Genomic DNA, 22,403 nt, shown 5'->3' with positions numbered 1-22,403 from the left:
CCTCACTCCCGTCCCATGCCGAATGACAGTTACAACCCACCCCTGCGCTACGCAGATGGCACCACACTCATTTCCAAACACATACACTCATTTATCAGTTCCTTTCCACAACGACATCCTTCAATATTTTCCGTCCAGAACTTTCCCTGATATCTCAGATACCCTAGTTCCCACTTACAGTTACCAGGATCCCACATTAGATGACTTTCATTATGATTTAGAATCTATATCGCATCACTATCATCCTTATCATAAACGTCATCATCTACAAAACTGGTTTAAAAAGTGTCTTGACCGCAATAAAATATTTATTTATAATGGTTGCCAGTTTCAGAATGTGACGGCCTTCAGGCCTTTTTCCAGTTCGTGCAGTATGGCACAGCAACCAGTAATAAACGTTTACTAGAGATAAGCAGTCTTGGCTGCGAAACAGGCATTTTTATTCTGCATTTTGCCAACAACACGTTTATCCTTGATTAAGACTTCTGCAAATTGGCCTACATACAAAAATACAAACTTTTATTAGACAATAGCATGACTCCGAATGTGTTAATCTTCGGACTATCAAGGAAAATATTATAGCCAACTTACTGGCGTAAAAGGTGTTTAAGCACACATGCTGCTGTCCATGCAAATGTCTTAGCAGGCAATCACCGTTGTCAATATTTTAAGATTTTAAGAACATTGTGTGGTGCCATTTAAAATTAATATAAATAGAATATAACACCTGAAAGTATTCAGAAGCCCGTCAATGATATTGACCATCAAAGACATCAATACACACAGAGAGAAAAAGCTTTTAAAACAACGTACTGAAATAAAATAGCGTCGAGCACACGGGAAGCCACGTTTAAAACAAAGCGAGTTGTTGCCCTTCTCGAGTATTAACGGACTTCGTGCAGTGCCCTATTAAAATAAAATGAACCAAAAGATAGCCAAAGGCATTCAAGACGATTAATCTGAACATGCCTCTAAGATACGTACTGAAAAATAAGGAGGCAAACAGTTCACCGCCACCGCCTTCTGGCATGGTATACGTAAATGGTCTGAAGATGGTCAGATTATGACAGAAACCGGTAACCACTGTACCACTGTTACATTGACTATGTTTTCCGGAAGGATACAATTATAACTTAATAAAAGGGATGGTACCTTTTTCGTTGTTTTTTCAGCATTGCACCCTTTCCCTGTAACGATTGGCTGGCACTTGCTATGAGGCCATTTACATGCTGCATCACTGGCGAGTCCGCTTCCACATTGATTAACATTTCCAGTGTCTTGCCCCTCCAAAAAGGTGTAGGCTGTTTTTAATCTAATTTTAAAATGTTTTTAACCATTCTGTTGTTTCTCCACGAGAAATTTTCTTAAAAATTACAGTCATCATGTGAGTTCTCTGCTTATAAAGTATTTATCTCCTAATCTATTTTATAAAAAATGAATAGCTGAAAGGCGGTAACATGACTTAAGTAACTTTTTATTAATAATAAACAACATTAAAGTATCAGCAATAGCAGAAAGAAATGTTTAAAAAATAAAATACCGAATATGGAAGGCTTTCAAAGCAGAAGAAATAAAAAATCGAAAACAACATGGACGGAAGAAAGGAAGAGACTTCATGATGGAAAAAGTGAGGGCATACTGGAAAAATAGGAAACCACAACAAAGGAAGAAGAGAAAGAGGAACTGAAGTTCCTAACGTGATCTTAGTTGGTGAATACTATTGTTGTTGTTGTTGTGGTCTTAGTCCTGAGACTGGTTTGATGCAGCTCTCCATGCTACTCTATCCTGTGCAAGCTTCTTCATCTCCCAGTACCTACTGCAGCCTACATCCTTCTGAATCTGCTAAGTGTATTCATCTCTTGGTGTCCCTCTACCATTTTTACCCTCCACGCTGCCCTCCAATACTAAACTAGTGATCCCTCGATGTCCCAGAACATGTCCTACCAACCGATCCCTTCTTCTTGTCAAGTTGTGCCACAAGCTCCTCTTCTCCCCAATTCTATTCAATACCTCCTCATTAGTTATGTGATCTACCCATCTAATCTTCAGCATTTTTCTGTAGCATCACATTTCGAAAGCTTCTATTTCCCCTCTTGTCTATACTATTCATCGTCCACGTTTCACTTCCATACATAGCTACACTCCATACAAATACCTTCAGGAAAGACTTCCTGACATTTAAATCTATACTCGATGTTAACAAATTTTTCTTCTTCAGAAATGCTTTCCTTGCCATTGACAGTCTACATTTTATATCCTCTCTACTTCGACTATCATCAGTTATTTTGCTCCCCAAATAGCAAAACTACTTTACTACTTCAAGTGTCTCATTCCCTAATCTAATTCCCTCAGCATCACCCGATTTAATTCGACTACATTCCATTATCCTCGTTTTGCTTTCGTTGATGTTCATCTTATATCCTCCTTTCAAGACACTGTCCATTCCGTTCAACTGCTCTTCCAAGTCCTTTCTTGTCTCTGACAGAATTACAATGTCATCGGCAAACCTCAAAGTTTTTATTTCTTCTCCATGGATTTTAGTACCTACTCCGAATTTTTCTTTTGTTTCCTGTACTGCTTGCTCAATATACACATTGAATAATATCGGGGAGAGGCTACAAACCTGTCTCACTCCCTTCCCAACCACTGCTTCCCTTTCATATCCCTCGACTCTTATAACCGTCATCTGGTTTCTGTACAAATTGTAAATAGCCTTTCGCTCCCTGTATTTTACCCCTGCCACCTTTAGAATTTGAAAGAGGGTATTCCAGTCAACATTGTCAAAAGCTTTCTCTAAGTCTACGAATGCTAGAAACGTAGGTTTGCCTTTCCTTAATCTTTCTTCTAAGATAAGTCGTAAGGTCAGTATTGCCTCACGTGGTACCCTGAGGAAAAATTACGGCTGTAGTTTCCCCTTGCTTTCAGCCGTTCGCAGTGCCAGGACAAGAAGTCCATTTTGGTTAGTGTTACAAGGCCAGATCAGTCAATCATCCAGACTGTTGCCCCTGCAACTACTGAAAAGGCTGCTGCCCCTCTTCAGGAACCACCCGTTTGTCTGGCCTCTCAATAGATACCCCTCCGTTGTGGTTGCACCTACTGTACGGCTATCTGTATCGTTGAGGCACGCAAGGTCCATGGTTCATACAAAAAAAAAATCCACACAACTATGTGGAACTAATATGGTGTAAGGGTAATATTTCTTGTGATGTTGCTTAATATTCCCTATGGGGTGAAATAAAATAATGGCTAATAATGAAATAAAATACTTATCAGGAAATACAAGACCTGCCTAAGCCAGAAAATGTTAAAGCAAATAAAGCCGATATTTTCATACATCAGACACGAGCTGACAGCTTAATAGCGTACTTGCAACAGTATATTTCCTAGTGACGCATAATCTGTGAAGGCTGCGTGGAGGGGGAACGCTCCTTTCAGAAATGATTATGAAACTAGTGCACGTAAACACGATGGCGTCAGTGAGGGGGACTCTTTTGTCTGTGGACTTCGGACTCTCCTGGCTGTGATGCTGCTGTCACTGAATGCTTCCTTCCGCCGGTTTTGTGTCAGTCGGCAACGGCTCCTCGACCCAGGTACACCACACCTACATCTGCTGGTTCTTGGGAGACGCGCCGGTAACTGCCTGGTCCACCAGCAGACATACGGGATTGTTGTTCCATCCGAAACCTTACAACCCACAAGCAGTGGTATACAGTAAGTATGTCTTTCTTCTCTCCCGTTGGCTAGGATACTACAGTCTTTCGTGAGATTTAGTTGTATAAAATCTCGTCGACTGTTGGATCAATAGAGACAGATAAGTGGACCTGGAGATTGATAGCTGAAGAAATCAACCATGTTCATTTTAAATACACAAGTAAAATTATTTAACGAAACCACCAAAAAGTACAATAGTGACTGTTCTGGCGGAGAACTGAGTTACAGTTCCATCGAATCGCGTCCACTGTCGTAACTATTATGCTGTCTTACTCCGTAATCAAATCTTCTGCTAAGCTAGGAGCAGTGGGCTATAGTAAGTTCAGTCACATTTAAAAAGTCGAGCATCGTAATGAATTATTTTTCTTACTATAAACCCATATCACGCCAGAGTCTACTTTTAATTGTAAAAATTTCAGGATTTGAACTTCTCAAACTAGGAGCATGTTTCGATTATCAACTCACCATTCTAAAGTAGTTTTCTCCGCTTGGCCAATGTCACAACAGCACTTTTACATCCCATATTAACTTCCGTTTCCGTTAATTATACAGCATCTTTAAATCGATATGATTTCCATAAAATAGGCTTAAACCTACTAGTATTCTCTATTGATCATCGTTACAAAAATGTGTAAACCGAAAGACAACTGGTCATAGTAACAGAGCGACCTTCATTGGAATGACTACGTAAAATAAAAAGTAGGAAAAGCAAATGTCAGAGCGAGATTCACAGGAATAATCTTAAATAAATGTAACTCTACATCTACATCTACATCCATACTCCACAAGACACCTGACGGTGTGTGGCGGAGGGTACCTTGAGTACCTCTATCGGTTCTCCCTTCTATTCCAGTCATAGTCTCTTCGCGAGATATATGTAGGAGGGAGCAATGTACTGCTTGACTCCTCGGTGAAGATGTGTTCTCGAAACTTCAACAAAAGCCCTTACCAAGCTACTGAGCGTCTCTTCTGCAGAGTCTTCCACTGGAGTTTATCTATCATCTCCGTAACGCTTTCGCAATTACTAGATGATCCTGTAGCGAAGCGCGCTGCTCTCCGTTGGATCTTCTCTATCTCTTCTATCAACCCTATCTGGTACGGATCCCACACTGCCGAGCAGTATTCAAGCAATGGGCGAACAAGCGTATTGTATCCTACTTCCTTTGTTTTTGGATTGCATTTCCTTACGATTCTTCCAATGAATCTCAGTCTGGCATCTGCTTTACCGACCATCAACTTTATATGATCATTCCATTTTAAATAACTCGTAATGCCTAATCCCAGATAATTTATGGAATTACCTGCTTCCAGTTGCTGACCTGCTATATTTTAGCTAAATGATAAGGGATCTTTCCTTCTATGTATTCGCTGCACATTACACTTGTCTACATCCAGATTCAATTGCCATTCTCTGCACCACGCGTCAATTCGCTGCAGATCCTCCTGCATTTCAGTACAATTTTCCATTGTTACAACCTCTCGATACACCACAGCATCATCTGCAAAAAGCCTCAGTGAACTTCCGATGTCATCCACCAGGTCATTTATGTATATTGTGAATAGCAACGGTCCTACGACACTCCCCTGCGGCACACCTGAAATCACTCTTACTTCGGAAGACTTCTCTCCATTGAGAATGACATGCTACGTTACACAATTGGTCTGATAGTCCATATGCTCTTACTTTGTGGGGAACTGTATCGAACACCTTGCGGAAGTCTACGAAGGAAGAGGCGCTTGGTCTACCGATGCTTGAGTATTGTTCGCCAATACCACACTACCTTACGCGGTAGGACTTGATTGAAGAGGTAGGGAAGTCGGCACGAGAGCGTTAGAGATGGTCAACGAACGCCAGTGGCAGACGTTACAAGAGAGGCGTTATGCATCACGAAGAAGTTTACTACTGAAAACACTTTCCGGGATGAGCTAATACCGAGTCTTACAGACAATCATTCTTCCCAAGCGCCATTCGCGCGTGGAACAGGTAAGGGTGGATCAGTTAGTAGTACAAATAGTACTCTCCTCCAGTCACCACTGGGTAGCTTGCGGAGTATTTATGGATGTAGATGCAGATGAGTGACTGAATCATTTAAATCTGCGTCCAGTTGACCTGCGATTTATTTTATATAACAGTTTCTGATCCGACATCAGGAGGCTGAGCAGATCACTTTCCAGACTTTATCAATACAGAAAAAGATAGGTGGTTAATGAGGATCGAACATCGGACCACCAATCAGTAGCCAGACACGATAAAAATTAGACTGTGCTTTTTAGCACGTTCTTATTAATCCACTTTCTTCTCTGCTCGATACGAATTTTGCCATTGATTTTAGATTCATTAGATTAATTTCACTATGAGCTGAGGACTTCAAACTTTCAACATAGATCAGAACTGGATACCAATACAATATTAACTCGTTTTCGTCTATGGTATGGAGAGTTCGTTTTTCCACCTGTCTGTTCGGTAAAGATTTTTCAATTGATTTAAATCTGATTTGCCCGATGAGCTGAAGACCTGAGCTCAGAAATGAATCATAATGCAGCATTAACTCTTGTTCCCGACATTGTGTCAGTGAAATAGCCACCAATACAATACTGAAACTACTTGTTTTAGTCTGTAGTCATAATTTATTTGTTTTGTCTTCTGGTAGTTGGTTTCAGTACGTAATAGAATGAACAGACTATCCACTGGTACGCCGTAGTAACGCTCACTTCCCAGTTGGAAGTGGTCAAATACCAAAAATATTTGACACCCCTGTTTGGAAAGGTAGAGTGACGACTGCGTTCCTGTGAATGGCCTGTACATGCTGTCATGTACTGAAACCGGTAGCTATTAGAAAGAAAAAAAAGCAAAGATAGACGAAAACATGTACTTCTTCAGTATTAAAGGGCTTTCTTGTCTAGGCAGGGGGTACTTCCTGTGCCGTTGCTATTTCCTAATTTTTCTGTTCCAGTCGCGGACTATTTCGCTGTGAGAACGACTGCTCGTAAGACTGTGTGAGGATTTGAATCTTTCTAATTTTCACCTTCACGCTCTTTTCACGAGATATACTTCGGAGAGAACAATACATTGGTTGATCCAGTTTAAGAAAAACTTAAATAAAACTGAAATCTACCATGTGCCTTCTTGTAATCTCATCAAAATTAAATAGATTAAAAAATTCCATACTTATAATAGTAAGAAGCAGAAAATATTTACTAAATAATGTTTTATGTAACACCTTTAAAACTATATATGATGAGATTAGCAATAGCAAAGCTGAATAACGCAGCGAGTAATTTTTGGAGATTTTATGGCCCTGTTTGGCTGCTACAAAAATCTTCTCCTACGTGAAGACAACCAAGTGCGAAAAAAATCCTTTTTTGTATGTTTCTCCGGCCGATTATACTACGTAGTGCAGTTTTGATGGTACTGCATCTAAACTCAGACGCTTCAATTCAAACATAGCTACTGTCTTAGTACTGTGCAGCGCTTAAGACTATCTTAGTATAATGAATAATGCAACTATGCTTTCTGCAGACTTTTGTTAATAGTTTTTAATTACATAGTTTCACTGACAAAGTGCAGTTCCAGCTTAGTCAGTCTCCTTTTTTTCCCTTCACCATTTCAATAACAAACAAGAAATGGGAAATGTGAGAAAATTTTACGTGACTGCTTTACAATGTTTCGGTCGATATGGCTTGACAGAAATCATGCAGTAAATTCGGTACCGTATGGTTTGCAGTTAGGTTAATTTTTCTCCATTTATTTCGGCTGGAAGCTTTTGTTTTGCATCAAGAAAAAAACGGAATAGGAGGGTGAAATTTTCTAAGTCGGAAAATGGCTGTGAGGACCGGGCGTGAGTCGTGCTTCGGTAGCTCAGAGCACTTGCCCGCGAAAGGCAAAGGTCCCGAGTTCGAGTCTCGGTCGGGCACACAGTTTTAATCTGCCAGGAAGTTTCATATCAACGCACACTCCGCTGCAGAGTGAAAATCTTTTTCTGGTATTTTATGTAGCTTGCAACAGAATATATAGTATTCCTTGAGATAAAACTTAATTGTGAGGAGGGAGGGGATTCATGATTAATCTTTTTCACTACGTTGAGTTGAAGATGGTAGCAAAATATATCACGAGAATAGTGTTTTTTACACATATGTGAAGTGGAGGTAATTGAGGTCTAGTCATTGAAAAATGGAAGTTTATCCTTGAGTGGGTTCAGGTTCAAACAGGTGAAGTGTTACTTGTTTCAGAGCAAAGGGATACATGTTGTCAACGTCAGTAAGAGAATTAGCAACTGTGTCTAATTCATACATGTGATTGTGTGAAATTCAATTATTCCTAAGAAATATGGAAGCATCAAGGTGCAAAAGAGAAGCATCAGTGTCACAACCATATTTTCATTGTGTTGGCAGTCACTGGATCTCTACGCGTGCCAAGCAGAAAAAGTAGTAATAAATTGCTACAACACAACATATTCACAGGTATTATTTAAGACAGAGTGGGTTATTATTTAATGGAACCAAGTGTGACACATACAAAACTCAGTTTACCTTCCTGCTATAGTTAAAGGTCCTGTGATAGTTAAAGAACTCGACCAGTGTTGAGTACGTTACCCTTACAAAACCTAAGCCTCGTCATTATTATCTTGGCTCCCAATTTACTACAGATGAATTAATCGTTTCAGAGAAAATACAAATTTCAGGAGCGCAAATGTTAAATCATATACAGAAATATCAGTATATCAACCGCTATTGTTATCAAAATACTAACATATATTTCTACACTTTATTTTTTTCTAAGAAAAGAAACTCCCATGGATTGTATTTGCGCTAAGATATAAGGGATTTTAGAGGATACAATGCATGAAGAAGCAAACTAGGAAGATGATACAATATTTAACTATGATAATACTTCTTGTGCTCAAAAGATACAGAGCGAGAGTAATTATCATAGGTAGTTCACTAGCTTTCTAACAAAGAATAAAATCCGGAACAACTTTTTGTCAAACTGGAGGGTGTGTTACAAATCAAGAAAGAATGCGTAGCATTGCTCAAGCACAAGGAAGTATCAACACAGCAAACCGCTCGGCTTACACATTACGGCAAGGTTGTCGGTTACGAAAAGCGCAACATAAACTTTTCTATGTGAGAATGTGGGCAAGCTCAACAGAAAAAGGTTAGACGAGAGCAGAGGAGCCTACCACTTTTACTCCTGAAGCATTATAAAAGAAGCGCTAAGGAGGATGCAGCAACATCCGTCAGGAAGTTGACAGGGCAGTTAAGACACTGAAACAAATCAGTCAAGCAAATGAAGCAGAGCAGGAGACAATTGACGACTCGTAGAGAGCAGAAGGATTCAATCATGAGGAACGATGTCAAAAAACAGAGCCTCTCGTGGAGACCATAAATACTCCATACGATACGGCAGTGCCTGTGCAATTCCGAATTACGTTCAGTGTTCCTTCGGACATGTATGCGTCTCAGAAGGAACATTGCATCGTAATTCGGAATTGTACAGGCAGTGCAATATCGTATTTATCCTTCAACACCGGGCAACCGACATTTGAGTAAAATATTATTTCCTCCACAAGGGATCATACATAATGGATATATGAGTATAGGCTACAGACACATGATTGATGACATATGGAAGTTTAGGTCTAGCCACGACTCGCGCTCGGGTAGCCAAATGGTAAGGCGACCACTCGCGATAAGCGAGAAATGCGGTTACGACTACCAGTCCAACATTCATTTTTTATTGTTGCAATTCCATTATTTAACTGATAGTTGTCCATATTCACAACTGCGAATATATTTCATGTATAAATATTATACCTGGTTATTCTGGGTTCAGTCGATCAGTAGGATAGATGGCGCTTATGTCATTCGCACACAACATACTGATTACACTAGTGGCCATTAAAATTGCTACACCAAGAACAAATGCAAATGATAAACGGCTATTCATTGGACAAACATATTATACTAGAACTGACATGTGATTACATTTTCACGCATTTGGGGTGCATAGATCCTGAGAAATCAGTACCCAGAACAACCACCTCTGGTCGTAATAACGGCCTTGATACGCCTAGGCATTCGGTCAAACAAAGCTTGAATGGCGTGTACAGGTACAGCTGCCCATGCAGCTTAACATGATACCACAGTTGGTCCATAGTAGTGAAGAGCCAGTTGCTCGGCCACCACTGACAAGACGTTTTTAGTTGGTGAGATATATGAAGAATGTGCTGGCCAGGGCAGCAGTTGAACATTTTCTGTATCCAGAAAGGCCCGTAGAGGACCTGCAACATGCGGTCGCGCATTATCCTGCTGAAATGTAGGGCTTCGCAGAGATAGACTGAAGGGTAGAGCCACGGGTCGTAACACATCTGAAATGTAACGTCCACTGTTCAATGTGCTGACAATGCGAACAAGAGGTGACAGAGACGTGTAACCAATGGCACCCCATACCATCAAATGGTTCAAATGGTTCTAAGCACTAAGGGACTTAACGTCTGAGGCCATTAGTCCCCTAGAATTATAACTAGTTAAACCTAACTAACCTAAGGACATCACACATATCCATGCCCGAGGCAGGATTCGAACCTGGGACCGTAGCAGCAGCGTGGTTCCGGAATGAAGCGCCTAGAACCGCTCGGCCACTGAGACCGGCTCCCATACCATCACGCCGGATGATACGCCAGTATGCCGATGACGAATACACGCTTCCAATTTGCGTTCACCGCGATGTCGCCAAACACGGATGTGACCATCATGATTCTGTGAACAGAACCTAGATTCATCCGAAAAAATGACGTTTTGCCATTCGTGCACCGAGGTTCGTCGTTGAGTACACTATCGCAGGCGCTCTTGTCTGTGATACAGCTTCAAGGGTAACCGCTGCCATGGTTCAAATGGTTCAAATGGCTCTGAGCACAATGGGACTCAACAGCTGAGGTCATCAGTCCCCTAGAACGTAGAACTACTTAAACCTAACTAACCTAAGGACATCACACACATCCATGCCCTAGGCAGGATTCGAACCTGCGACCGTAGTGGTCGCACGGTTCCAGTGTGAAGCGCCTAGAACCGCTCGGCCGGCAGCAGCCATGGTCTCCAAGCAGATAGTCCATGCTGCTGCAAACGTCGTCGAACTGTTCGTGCAGATGGTTGTTGTCTTGCAAACGTCCCCATCTGCTGACTCAGGGATCGAGACGTGATTGCACGATCCGTTTCAGCCATGCGGATAAGATGCCTGTCTACTCGACTGCTAGTGATACGAGGCCGTGGGATCCAGCACGGCGTTCCGTATTACCCTCCTGAACCCACCGATTCCACATTCTGCTAACAGTCACTGGATCTCGACCAACGCGAGCAGCAATGTCGGGATACGATAAATCGTAATCGCGACAGGCTACAATCCGACATTTATCAAAGTCGGAAACGTGATGGTACGCATTTCTCCTCCTTACACGAGGCATCACAACAACGTTTCACCAGGCAACGATTGTCAACTGGTGTTTGGGTATGAGAAATCGGTTGGAAACTTTCCTCATGTCAGCACGTTGTAGGTGTCGCCACCGGCGCCAACCTTGTGTGAATGCTCTGAAAAGCTAATCATTAGCATATCACAGCATCTTCTTCCTGTCGGCTAAATTTCGCGTCTGTAGCATGTCATCTTCGTGGTGTAGCAATTTTAATGGCCATTAGTGCATTACTTATTTATTGTAACAAATTCTGCATGAGACGATGCCTGTATCACTCATACTCCTGGAGCCTCTGAAGATGAGGAGCAATCTATAGCCGTGAATGACAGAAGCCAGCGTGTGGTAACAGCCGCCACTGGGGGTAGTCGAGGTGTTACCAACGTCGTTCCAGTCTGGGGCACAAACTACTCTAAACTCGTGGATCATCTGCGTCAGATGGCCTACGGAACCGGCAGGCCAAGTTCAACATTCATCAAGACCACGTGGCACCTGATACCGCTGTCCGTCTCATAAGAAAACACAGGCAAAGACCTGGGAGTAACAGAACACTCCAAGGGCAGTGTTTGAGGCACGACACACAAGTATCAAGGTTCCTACTATTTCCGAGCACATCTTGTGATGGGAGGCGCCTTCCACATAACAAGCGGCAACCCGCTCACCATAAGTCAACAGGCTGTGTGGGCGGATGCAGTGACATAAATGGCAACCAGAATCAGCCACTGGGTCCAGCAAGTTTCTCGACAGCTTGCCAGACCACTAGCCACTGTCCAAGATACGCCGACTGGATTTCATTACATTACTGCATTACTGCTCTGTAACGAGTCACCAGAGACCACAGGCCATTTGAAACCTAAACACTCGGAAAGTATCCCTAAAGAGCCTCCAAAATTTAGTCAGAGGAGCTCTTGTTCACCATATAAATAATCCAAGATCTGTGTAAACTGGACTCGATTTCGTAATCATTGAAATAGCATCACGTGGCTTCTGACCCTCGAAATTTAATTTAATTTCCTGTAGGGTGCTTAACTTTTTTCTCACGATCTGTGTTGTGAGAACGTTTATCAAAATACACTGCTATTGCATGTACGTTATAAGCTCAAAAAAAACAGTAATTACTCTCTTTCACTGAAAGCGTCACTGTCCTAGTAAGAGTGGATGTGACTGGTAGGGAGCTATTGGCGTGAGCTTAGCTCGCATTTTATTTCACGGTTTTTTTGTTTTAAGTTTTATACCTGTGAAATTCAACTAAAACTGTTTTTAGAATAGCACCAATAACATTGCCTAAGCCCACCAGTATCACACCTATGACACCTGACTAAGAACACACGCACACAGACACACACACACACACACACACACACACACACACACACCTGCCTAATATCGTGTAGGGCTCCCGCGAGCACGCAGACGTGCCGCAACACAATGTGCTATCGACTCGACTGATGGCTGAAGTAGTGCTGGAGGGAGATGACACAATGAATCCTCCAGGGCCGTACATAAATCCGTAAGAGTACGAGGGTTGCAGATCTCCCCTGAGCAAGACGTTGCGAGGCATCCCAGATATGCTGAATAATATTCATGTCTGAGCGTTTGGTGGTCAACGCAAGTTTATAACTCAGAAGAGTGTTACTGGCGCCACTGTGTAGGAATTCTGGACCTGCGGGGTGTCGCATTATCCTGCTGGAATTTCCCAAGTCCGTCGGAATGCACAATGGCCATGAATGGATGCAGGTGATCACACAGAATTCTTACGAACGTGCCACCTGTCGGAGTCGTATCCAAACGTATCAGGGGTCCCCTATCACTCCAACTGCACACGAAGTACACCATTACAGAGCCTCGACCAGCTTGAACAGTCACCTGTTGATATGCATGATCCATGAATTCATGAGGTTATCTCCATACACGTACACGTCTATCCTCTAGATATAATTCGAAACGAGACTCGTCCGACCAGGCAACGTGTTTCCAGTCATCAACAGCCCAATACCGGTGTTGACGGGCCCACGCGAGAAGTAAAGCTTTGTGTCGTGCAGTCATCAAGGGTACACGAGTGGGCCTTCAGCTCCAAACGCCCTTATCGATGACTTTTCGTTGAATGATTCGCACGCTGACTCTTGTTATTGGCCCAGCAATGAAATCGGCACCAATTTGCGGAAGGGTAGCACTTCTGTCACCTTGAAAGATTCTCTTCAGTCGTCGTTGGTCCTGTTCTTGCAGGATCTTTCTCCGGCCGGAGATTTGATGTTTCACCATACTCATGATATTCACGGTACACACGTGAAATGGTCTACATCTACATGTCTACATCTACATGGATACTCTGCAAATCACATTTAAGTGCCTCGCAAAGGGTTCATCGAACCACCTTCACAATTCCCTATTTTTCCAATCTCCTATAATGCGCGGAAATAATGAACACCTATATCTTTCCGTACAAGCTCTAATTTCCCTTATTTTATCGTGGTGTTCGTTCCTCCCTATGTAGGTGGGTGTCAACGGAAAATTGTCCACTTCATCCCTACTTCGGAGATTCTGTGTCGCCAGCTGTAAGACCACGTTCAGACCAACTTAAATGTTGATAACCTGCCATTATAGGAGCAGTAACCGATCTAACAACAGCCCAATACACTTGTTGGGTGATATAGGTTTTGCCCACAGCAGCTTCGTATTCTGTCTGTTTACACATTTTTGTATTTGAATACGCATGCGCTTCAGTATGTAGCGGGTGTCGTAAAGACGTCGACACCTGCTTTTGGGCCACCAGTTCGGCAGCAAATGAGACTTTGTAAGCTGCCGGACCGTAGGCGAAACGTCTCGCAGCCGTGCGGTCCGAGGTGCCTTGCCACGTTCCGCGACGCTGTCCCCGTCGGTAGTTCGAGTGTTGGGCTTAGCGTTAATTAGATTAAGTATTGTGTAAGCATAAGGACAGATGACCTCAACAGTTTGGCCCCATAGTCGACTGGCTGCCACAATCGCCAGTGAGAAGATGTTAAGGAACCTGTCCATATAGTATATACAGAGTGTTACAAAAACGTACGGCCAAACTTTCAGGAAACATTCCTCACACACAAAGTAAGAAAATATGTTATGTGGACATGTGTCCGGAAACGCTTACTTTCCATGTTAGAGCTCATTTTATTACTTCTCTTCAAATCACATTAATCATTGAATGAAAACACACAGCAACAGAACGTACCAACGTGACTTCAAACACTTTGTTACAGGAAATGTTCAAAATGTCCTCCGTTAGCGAGGATACATGCATCCACCCTCCGTCGCATGGAATCTCTGATGCGCTGATGCAGCCCTGGAGAATGGCGTATTGTATCACAGCCGTCCACAATACGAGCACGAAGAGTCTCTACATTTGGTACCGGGGTTGCGTAGACAAGAGCTTTCAAATGACCCCATAAATTAAAGTCAAGAGGGTTGAGGTCAGGAGAGCGTGGAGGCCATGGAATTGGTCCACCTCTACCAATCCATCGGTCACCGAATCTGTTGTTGAGAAGCGTACGAACACTTCGACTGAAATGTGCAGGAGCTCCATCGTACATGAACCACATGTTGTGTCGTACTTGCAAAGGCACATGTTCTAGCAGCACAGGTAGAGTATCCCGTATGAAATCATGATAACGTGCTCCATTGAAAGTAGTTGGAAGAACATGGGCCCAATCAAGACAACACCAACCATGCCTCCCCAAACGTTCACAGAAAATCAGTGTTGATGACGTGATTGCACAATTGCGTGCGGATTCTCGTCAGCCCACACATGTTGACTGTGAAAATTTACAATTTGATCACGTTGGAATGAAGTCTCATCCGTAAAGAGAACAGTTGCACTGAAATGAGGATTGATACATTGTTGGATGAACCATTCGCAGAAGTGTACCCGTGGAGGACAATCAGCTGCTGATAGTGCCTGCACACGCTGTACATGGTACGGAAACAACTGGTTCTCCCGTAGCACTCTCCATACAGTGACGTGGTCAACGTTACCTTGTACAGCAGCAACTTCTCTGACGCTGACATTAGGGTTATCGTCAACTGCACGAAGAATTGCCTCGTCCATTGCAGGTGTCCTCGTCGTTCTAGGTCTTCCGCAGTCGCCAGTCATAGGCTGGAATGTTCCGTGCTCCCTAAGACGCCGATCAATTGCTTCGAACGTCTTCCTGTCGGGACACCTTCGTTCTGGAAATCTGTCTCGATACAAACGTACCGCGCCACGGCTATTGCCCCGTGCTAATCCATACATCAAATGGGAATCTGCCAACTCCGCATTTGTAAACATTTTACTGACTGCAAATCCACGTTCGTGATGAACACTAACCTGTTGATGCTACGTACTGATGTGCTTGATGATAGTACTGTAGAGCAATGAGTCGCATGTCAAGACAAGCACCGAAGTCAACATTACCTTCCTTCATTTGGGCCAACTGGCGGTGAATCGAGGAAGTACAGTACATACTGACGAAACTAAAATGAGCTCTAACATGGAAATTAAGCGTTTCCGGACACATGTCCACATAACATCTTTTCTTTATTTGTGTGTGAGGAATGTTCCCTGAAAGTTTGGCCGTACCTTTTTGTAACACCCTGTAAACTTCAGGGACAGATTCATACCACTAACATGAACACATACATGTACTGTCGGGGACAGATATGGTGATCATGTTGGCTAAGTGAGTACCTCAATATCAAGTAGACAGTTCATAGAGGCACATGCCATGAGTAGATGAGCAATGCACTGTTGAACAACGACGCCACGATATTGTTGCATGAGACGCAGCACATGAAGTACCAAGATATCCGTGATGTACCGTTGTGCCGTCGGAATTTCGTGAGCCACTAACCAGCCGTGATCTGCAATAAAACCCAAAAGCTCCCCTCAGCATGACGGCAGGGGGAACACCGCTATGCCTCTCCAAGGTTGGAAGAATGGGACTCTTCTCACAAGTTGCCACCGTAGTTGTCAGCGATGGTCATATAGGGTAGTGCAGGGCTGTCCCTATCGCTGAACACAAAAAGACGTTACTCTTCAATAGCCCATACTTACAGGTCGCAACACCACTCCAAATGCAGCCGTTTGTGTTGTTGTGTTCAACGGCATCCTGTGAAAGGGGCAATAATTCCATAGTCCGGCTGTGGAGTGACACAGAATGTTGCAGGAAGCCCTTTACTTGTTCTCAGATGTCAGGCGCAGATATACGTTGATTATGGTGTGCGTGGTGCACAGTACGGTTAATGTTCAGGGAAAGACATATGAGTCCCCGCAATCGAAAAATCTACGAGTATCCTGTAGCGTCCATGTCAGACTGGAGACGTCGTAAGCCTGCTACATACATGCGTCATTTGTGCGATGTGACATTGCAGCCGTTATCTGACAGCCAGAAGGAATCTCCTGTACACACGGGGATGCGTCGCTGTGTTTGCGCCTCATACTTAGTTGCCGTTCGTCAAGGCAACGCACGAACGCCGCGCAGAGCTGACAGACAAAGCTGCTCTCTTCCCACACGCTGACCTCCCCTACGCCGCACGGAGATCTGGCATTTTGCACATCTCTACTCTTTACCTTAGTAAAGAAGTTTCTTAATCGTGTCCTTACACATAATTGCACAATTTACACTAACAAGATAATATCCAGTCCGACATGTCGAAACTCATTCGGAAATTTTACATTGAGCTGTATGTGGCTCACGTTCATGACGTTTGTTCTTTGGTACATCCTCACATCGAGTGGTGTCTTGTTTCTTCCTTACTTACGGGTGTAACGAAAGTTGCTGGCTTGCTTCCTTGAGTGGCAGCAGCAGCGTTTATCGATACTAGTACTGTCGTACTATCTTAGGTGTGACCGCTGGTATTTCCGGGTGCTGGTGGTGTGTATGAGTCAGTCGGTTGGGACGGAGCAGCGAGGAAGTCTATGCGGCGCGAGACCAGGCCGGGACCACTGGTGGCGTGCATGTGCTGTCGGATCGTGAGGCGCCAGCTGGGAGAGCGACAAAGTTCGTTGCCCACCCAACCTGGACGCTGAAGTTGAGTGATCAGTTAACCTGTTATGAAACGTCAACTATTGTGACAGTACTTCGTTCATTTGCGGGTTGTTGCTCTCTGAGCCGGCCGCGGTGGTCTCGCGGCTCTAGGCGCGCAGTCCGGAACCGCGCTACTGCTACGGTCGCAGGTTCGAATCCTGCCTCGGGCATGGATGTGTGTGATGTCCTTAGGTTAGTTAGGTTTAAGTAGTTCTAAGTTCTAGGGGACTGATGACCACAGCTGTTAAGGCCCATAGTGCTCAGAGCCATTTGAACCATTTTGTTGATCCCTGAGCCATTCGGGCTAGCAGCAATGTATGATGTGTTGGAGTCGGCGACATCTTGCAGCTGTCTTGCTATATTATGATTAATTATTAAATTGTCTGTTACTTGCCAGTGAAGTGCTCCAGTCGTATTTTCTGCCCCGTAGCCGTTAACGCCCCAGTTACTTGCCCTGGTCGTTAGTTTAGTTTTCCAGCAGTGTGCCTTTCGTCCTTGTGTTGATGCTGTCCAGCATGGCGTGTAGTTCGATAGCCCTTTAAGTTGTTTGGTTCATATTTTGCTTAGAGTGATTGTTGTTCCCTGGTTAGGGTTGCCATCCGATTATTTGACTTCAACGCTTGGCTACCTGTCTCAAAATGGTTAAAATGGCTCTGAGCACTATGGGACTCAACTTCTGAGGTCATGAGTTCCCTAGGACTTAGAACTACTTAAACCTTACTAACCTAAAGACACCACACACATCCATGCCCGAGGCAGGATTCGAACCTGCGACCGTAGCGGTCGCGCGGTTCCAGACTGTAGCGCCTAGAACCGCTCAGCCATCCCGGGCGACACCTGTCTCACCTCACCTTAAGTTTGAGCCACCTTCTCTGGCTGATCCTTGGAACACTTCTGAGCACCACTTATTCTGTTTGTTTTAGATTGTGATTTTCATTTTAGTTTGAAGTATTGTACAAGGCATTCGGCTGTGTATTAACTCAGTTCATTTAAATTTTACACAAAGGCCTACAGAAGTGTGATATTAAAATTTTGAAGATTGATTTTTTAATTTTTCCTTAAAATTTGTTCTATCTGAAATCATTTGTAATTCAGGCCCTAAGCCGTTAGTTGTACGATGTGTTACGTGAGGCCTTCAGCCCAGGATTTACGTGAACCCCTTTTAATAAGGTCTCCAGCCATGTGTATTCTTTAAAAGAAATATTTTTGTAAGAAGGAAAGGGTTTATTTTAAATTGTTTGTCTGACCCTTTGTTCAGGCCTTCAGCCGTTCTTTCAAATTTGTTTGTGGCATTCAGCCGTGCAATAATTTAATATTTTTTAATTAGGCTTTCTGCTGTTCTGTTGTTAGATTATAAATAAATTTCTTGGTTAGAAAAATTGTTTGTTAATATGTTTTAATTATAGCTGTCCTTCAGACGTATAGCGTAGGCCTTCAGCCATTCATTGTTTTCAATTGCATGTCTCTTTTAAAAAAGTTCCTTTCAATTTTTAATTGGTTTTGATTTCTAAGCCAGGCCTTCAGCCGTTCTTGTTTTTGGTATGGTTTTGTGCCTTCAGCCCAGAAAGCATATCATGTTTCTTTAACGAGGCCTTCAACCGTATTGTCTAATTGTGATCTTTTAAAGCAATATTTAAATAAGAGGTTCTTACACAAATAAAGTTGTCTGTTTGATTGTGCAACTCACAGTAACTGTTTACAGCCCCATCTACAATCATCACCTTATCCTGTGCGCTCTCTGAGTACCCACCAACCAAGTTTCATACATATACGAAGAATACGCCGAAAAAATTTAAGTCACAATTTTAAATACAAAGACGCTGTGCAAGTAATTTTTAAAAATTGTTAATGTTACTCACCTTTGCCGCACGATGAACCCCTTATAAGAGCGATTTGTACAGCCTTTCCTGCCCAGCGTGTGTATTGACGAATTAGCAGACGCAGCCGCGACAAGTGAAAGTAGAGCCGCGTAGCGTGAAACACAAAATGAACCATGCCAAAAATTCGTAAAGATCATCAGTTTTTTTGAATAATTTGCAGCTGATGTCGATAGCTCAACTATTCCAGATGAATTATTACCCAAGTAACTAGCAGAAGGAAGAAAATAAAGGCAGTGCATGATGTTACATTATAAACGACTTCCATTAATCGGGACTTTAATTTCTTGACGTTAAATATTTTATAACAACTCCTGTAGCACTGTTCTTATGATACATTTTGAATAATGTATATTTTACTCCAAAAAACAGCACTTCTTTGTTTATTCCCTGTAGTCAAGAGAAGCTTGAAACGCCTATTGGATGACGAAAACAAATATTTTCCTGAAGAAAGACAAATCAATGCACTCACGCACTTCACAATAATTGATAGTTTTATTTAGATGGAACTAGAACTGAGGAAGAAATAGTAGTGGCTTATGTTCTGCAAGATATGCTGCGTAACAGACATACTTGATTCTAATCCGTGAAATATTTTGGTACGAACTGACAATCCAGAAATAACTGTAGTTTAACAATATTGTTCCGCCGATAAACCTGAAGTGTCAAACAACCAGGGAAAATTATATTGTCTGACAGTTTTTTGAAAACTGCTTTACACTGTTGAAAAATCTATTATCCGGAGGCTGAACCACACTTACACATAAATTCGGACGAGAGACAGACTAGCAAACTGCGGACGAGAGACTAACGCAGACTGACCCGGCTGACCAAGTGACCGGACTCGATCTTAGCGAGCTGATAGCGCCCCTTAAATGCACGTGGACAGGCAACCTTTCCCCTTTCCCACCACAGGGAGACACCAAAGCTGCGACTCCCACAGCGGCGCCACCGCCAGAAACGGAGGACGACTGCTTTACACTACGCGCTGCGGCGCGCTCTTCAAAACAGTAAATTTTACCACGGCTCAATAGCAATCAGTGAGAATTTCAATAACTGATATCACGCCTCAAGGCAGACACCAAAGCTGCGACTGCCACAGCGGCGCCACCGCCAGAAACGGAGGACGACTGCTTTACACTACGCGCTGCGGCGCGCTCTTCAAAACAGCAAATTTTACCACGGCTCAATAGCAATCAGTGAGAATTTCAATAACTGATATCACGCCTCAAGGAAAGCAAACACAGGTATTCAGTCGATACATTTACGCCAAAATTAATGTAACGTTGCATTTCACAGACAATACTAAATTCAAAATGCAAAGAAAATTTACAAGCAAACTATAGTCTTGCTGAGACTACACTTAACCACAGGGCCTCAAATAATGAATGTTCTCCTTGTACAAGTAATTAAATTTCATAAAATACTCTAAAATTTTAAAATTAAATATAATGTAGTTCAAAATACCTAAACAGCGGGCCCAAATACTGGCTAATTTCCCCGTGCCTATGACCGAGCTATGCAGGATCAATTTAAATATAGTTTTGCTCCTGCAAAGGAATTAAACGCAACTTCTTCAAAATATACCTAATTGGGAAATACAGGAATAGCCTAACAGTTAACAAACGTTAACACTAGAAGCAGACGATTTCAAAGGGTAGCTACTGTCGTGTCAAAATGAGTCTAAACATTTGCTTATCTAATAATAACCAAATTGAAACTTCCTGGCAGACTCGAACTCAGGTCCTGATTTCGAGTCTCCGTCCGGCACACAGTTTTAATCTGCCAGGAAGTTTCATAGCAGCGCAAACTCCGCTGCAGAGTGAAAATCTCATTGTAATAAACAAATTATTCAAAAAATAATTGTGTTAATTACCCACGCAGAATGAGATTAAGATATTAATTTACCCTTTCAGGCTTCCATTACTACTACCGAATTTTAAAAAATATTACAGCGAAATGTCACAAGATACACAACCTTAGGCCTTGGGCGCACCAGTGACGGCGCCACACATAACAGACTACTGGCGGTGGAAGTCCAAGAAGCCACAGTTTAAGACTGGCCACAAGCAAGCGGCAACTGGAAGGATCAAATTTAGTTACAGACATACATAACAAGACAACAAATTCATCGGGCTTTCGTGAATACCTAAGAACAACTAGCAGGCAGTAGGGACACAAGTACAGAAGCATAGGGCAGTAGCTTAACAGTGCGAATAAATGAACCGGGCAGACTGGTTTAGGAAACGCATAAAAGAACTGAGAGCCAGCAGCAAGCCAACGCATGTGTCCAGTCCTACGCCCGAATGGTTCAAATGGTTCAAATGGCTCTGAGCACTATGGGACTTAACAGCTGTGGTCATCAGGCCCCTAGAACTTAGAGCTACTTAAACCTAACTAACCTAAGGACATCACACACACCCATGCCCGAGGCAGGATTCGAACCTGCGACCGTAGCAGTCGCGCGGTTCCGGACTGCGCGCCTAGAACCGCGAGACCACCGCGGCCGGCCCTACGCCCGAATTCGAAAATATCGTCGATGTAGCGCTATGCTGGAAGATCTCGTGATATACATTGGATTAAAACATTCGAATTCACTCTTGCCGTTTAAAAGACGACACTATTAGGTAAAACAGCCAGAGCTTTGGTAAGAATTCATCACATGTTATGTTAACCGGGGACCTAGAAACGACGGGCAGGGCCGGCCCCGCAGCAGCTGCAGTGGTCCGCAATCCCACGACGACTATCTCCGTCCACTTCACCTCTCGGCCGCCTCACACCGGACCCAGGGTTATTGTGCGGTTCGGCCCCCGGTGGACCCCCCAGGGAACGTCTCACACCAGAGGAGTGTAACCCCTTTGTTCGCGTGGTAGATTAATGGTGGTGTACGCGTACGTGGAGAACTTATTTGAGCAGCAATTGCCGATATAGTGTACCTGAGGCGGAATAAGGGGAACCAGCTAGTATTTGCCGAGGCAGATGGAAAACCACCTAAAAACCATCCACAGACTGGCCGGCTCACCGGAACTCGACACAAATCCGCCGGGCGGATTCGTGCCGGGGACCGGCGCTCCTTCCCGCCCGGAAAGCCGCGCAAGAATTCATCATACATGACACAGATTTAAGTTTGCACGAAAAGTAACTATTTAGTGTATCAAACACTACCCTGACGCTTTTGGAACTGCTAGAAACTTTAATCCATTCATAGGACAAATGCCGGCTGGATTGGCCCTGTTGTTCTAGACGCTACAGTCTGGAACCGAGCGACCGCTACGGTCGCAGGTTCGAATCCTGCCTCGGGCATGGATGTGTGTGAT

The 22,403-nt window shown here is 43.4% G+C and overlaps 1 protein-coding gene across 1 annotated transcript in view; it reads left to right on the top strand.

The window, feature by feature from the left end:
• Positions 1 to 3,580: 3,580 nt before the first annotated feature.
• The window catches only part of LOC126100621 (sodium-coupled monocarboxylate transporter 1-like), a 206,607-nt gene continuing 187,784 nt past the window's right edge, over positions 3,581 to 22,403 (top strand). Inside the window, exon 1 of the mRNA XM_049911247.1 lies at positions 3,581 to 3,711. The gene's annotated coding sequence lies outside the window, so the exon portion shown is untranslated. The remainder of the gene's footprint in view (positions 3,712 to 22,403) is intronic.

The sequence above is a fragment of the Schistocerca cancellata genome, chromosome 9 (genome assembly GCF_023864275.1).
Source record: "Schistocerca cancellata isolate TAMUIC-IGC-003103 chromosome 9, iqSchCanc2.1, whole genome shotgun sequence".
Classification (NCBI taxonomy): Eukaryota; Metazoa; Arthropoda; class Insecta; order Orthoptera; family Acrididae; genus Schistocerca; species Schistocerca cancellata.
This window is presented reverse-complemented; position numbering and strand designations above follow the sequence as displayed.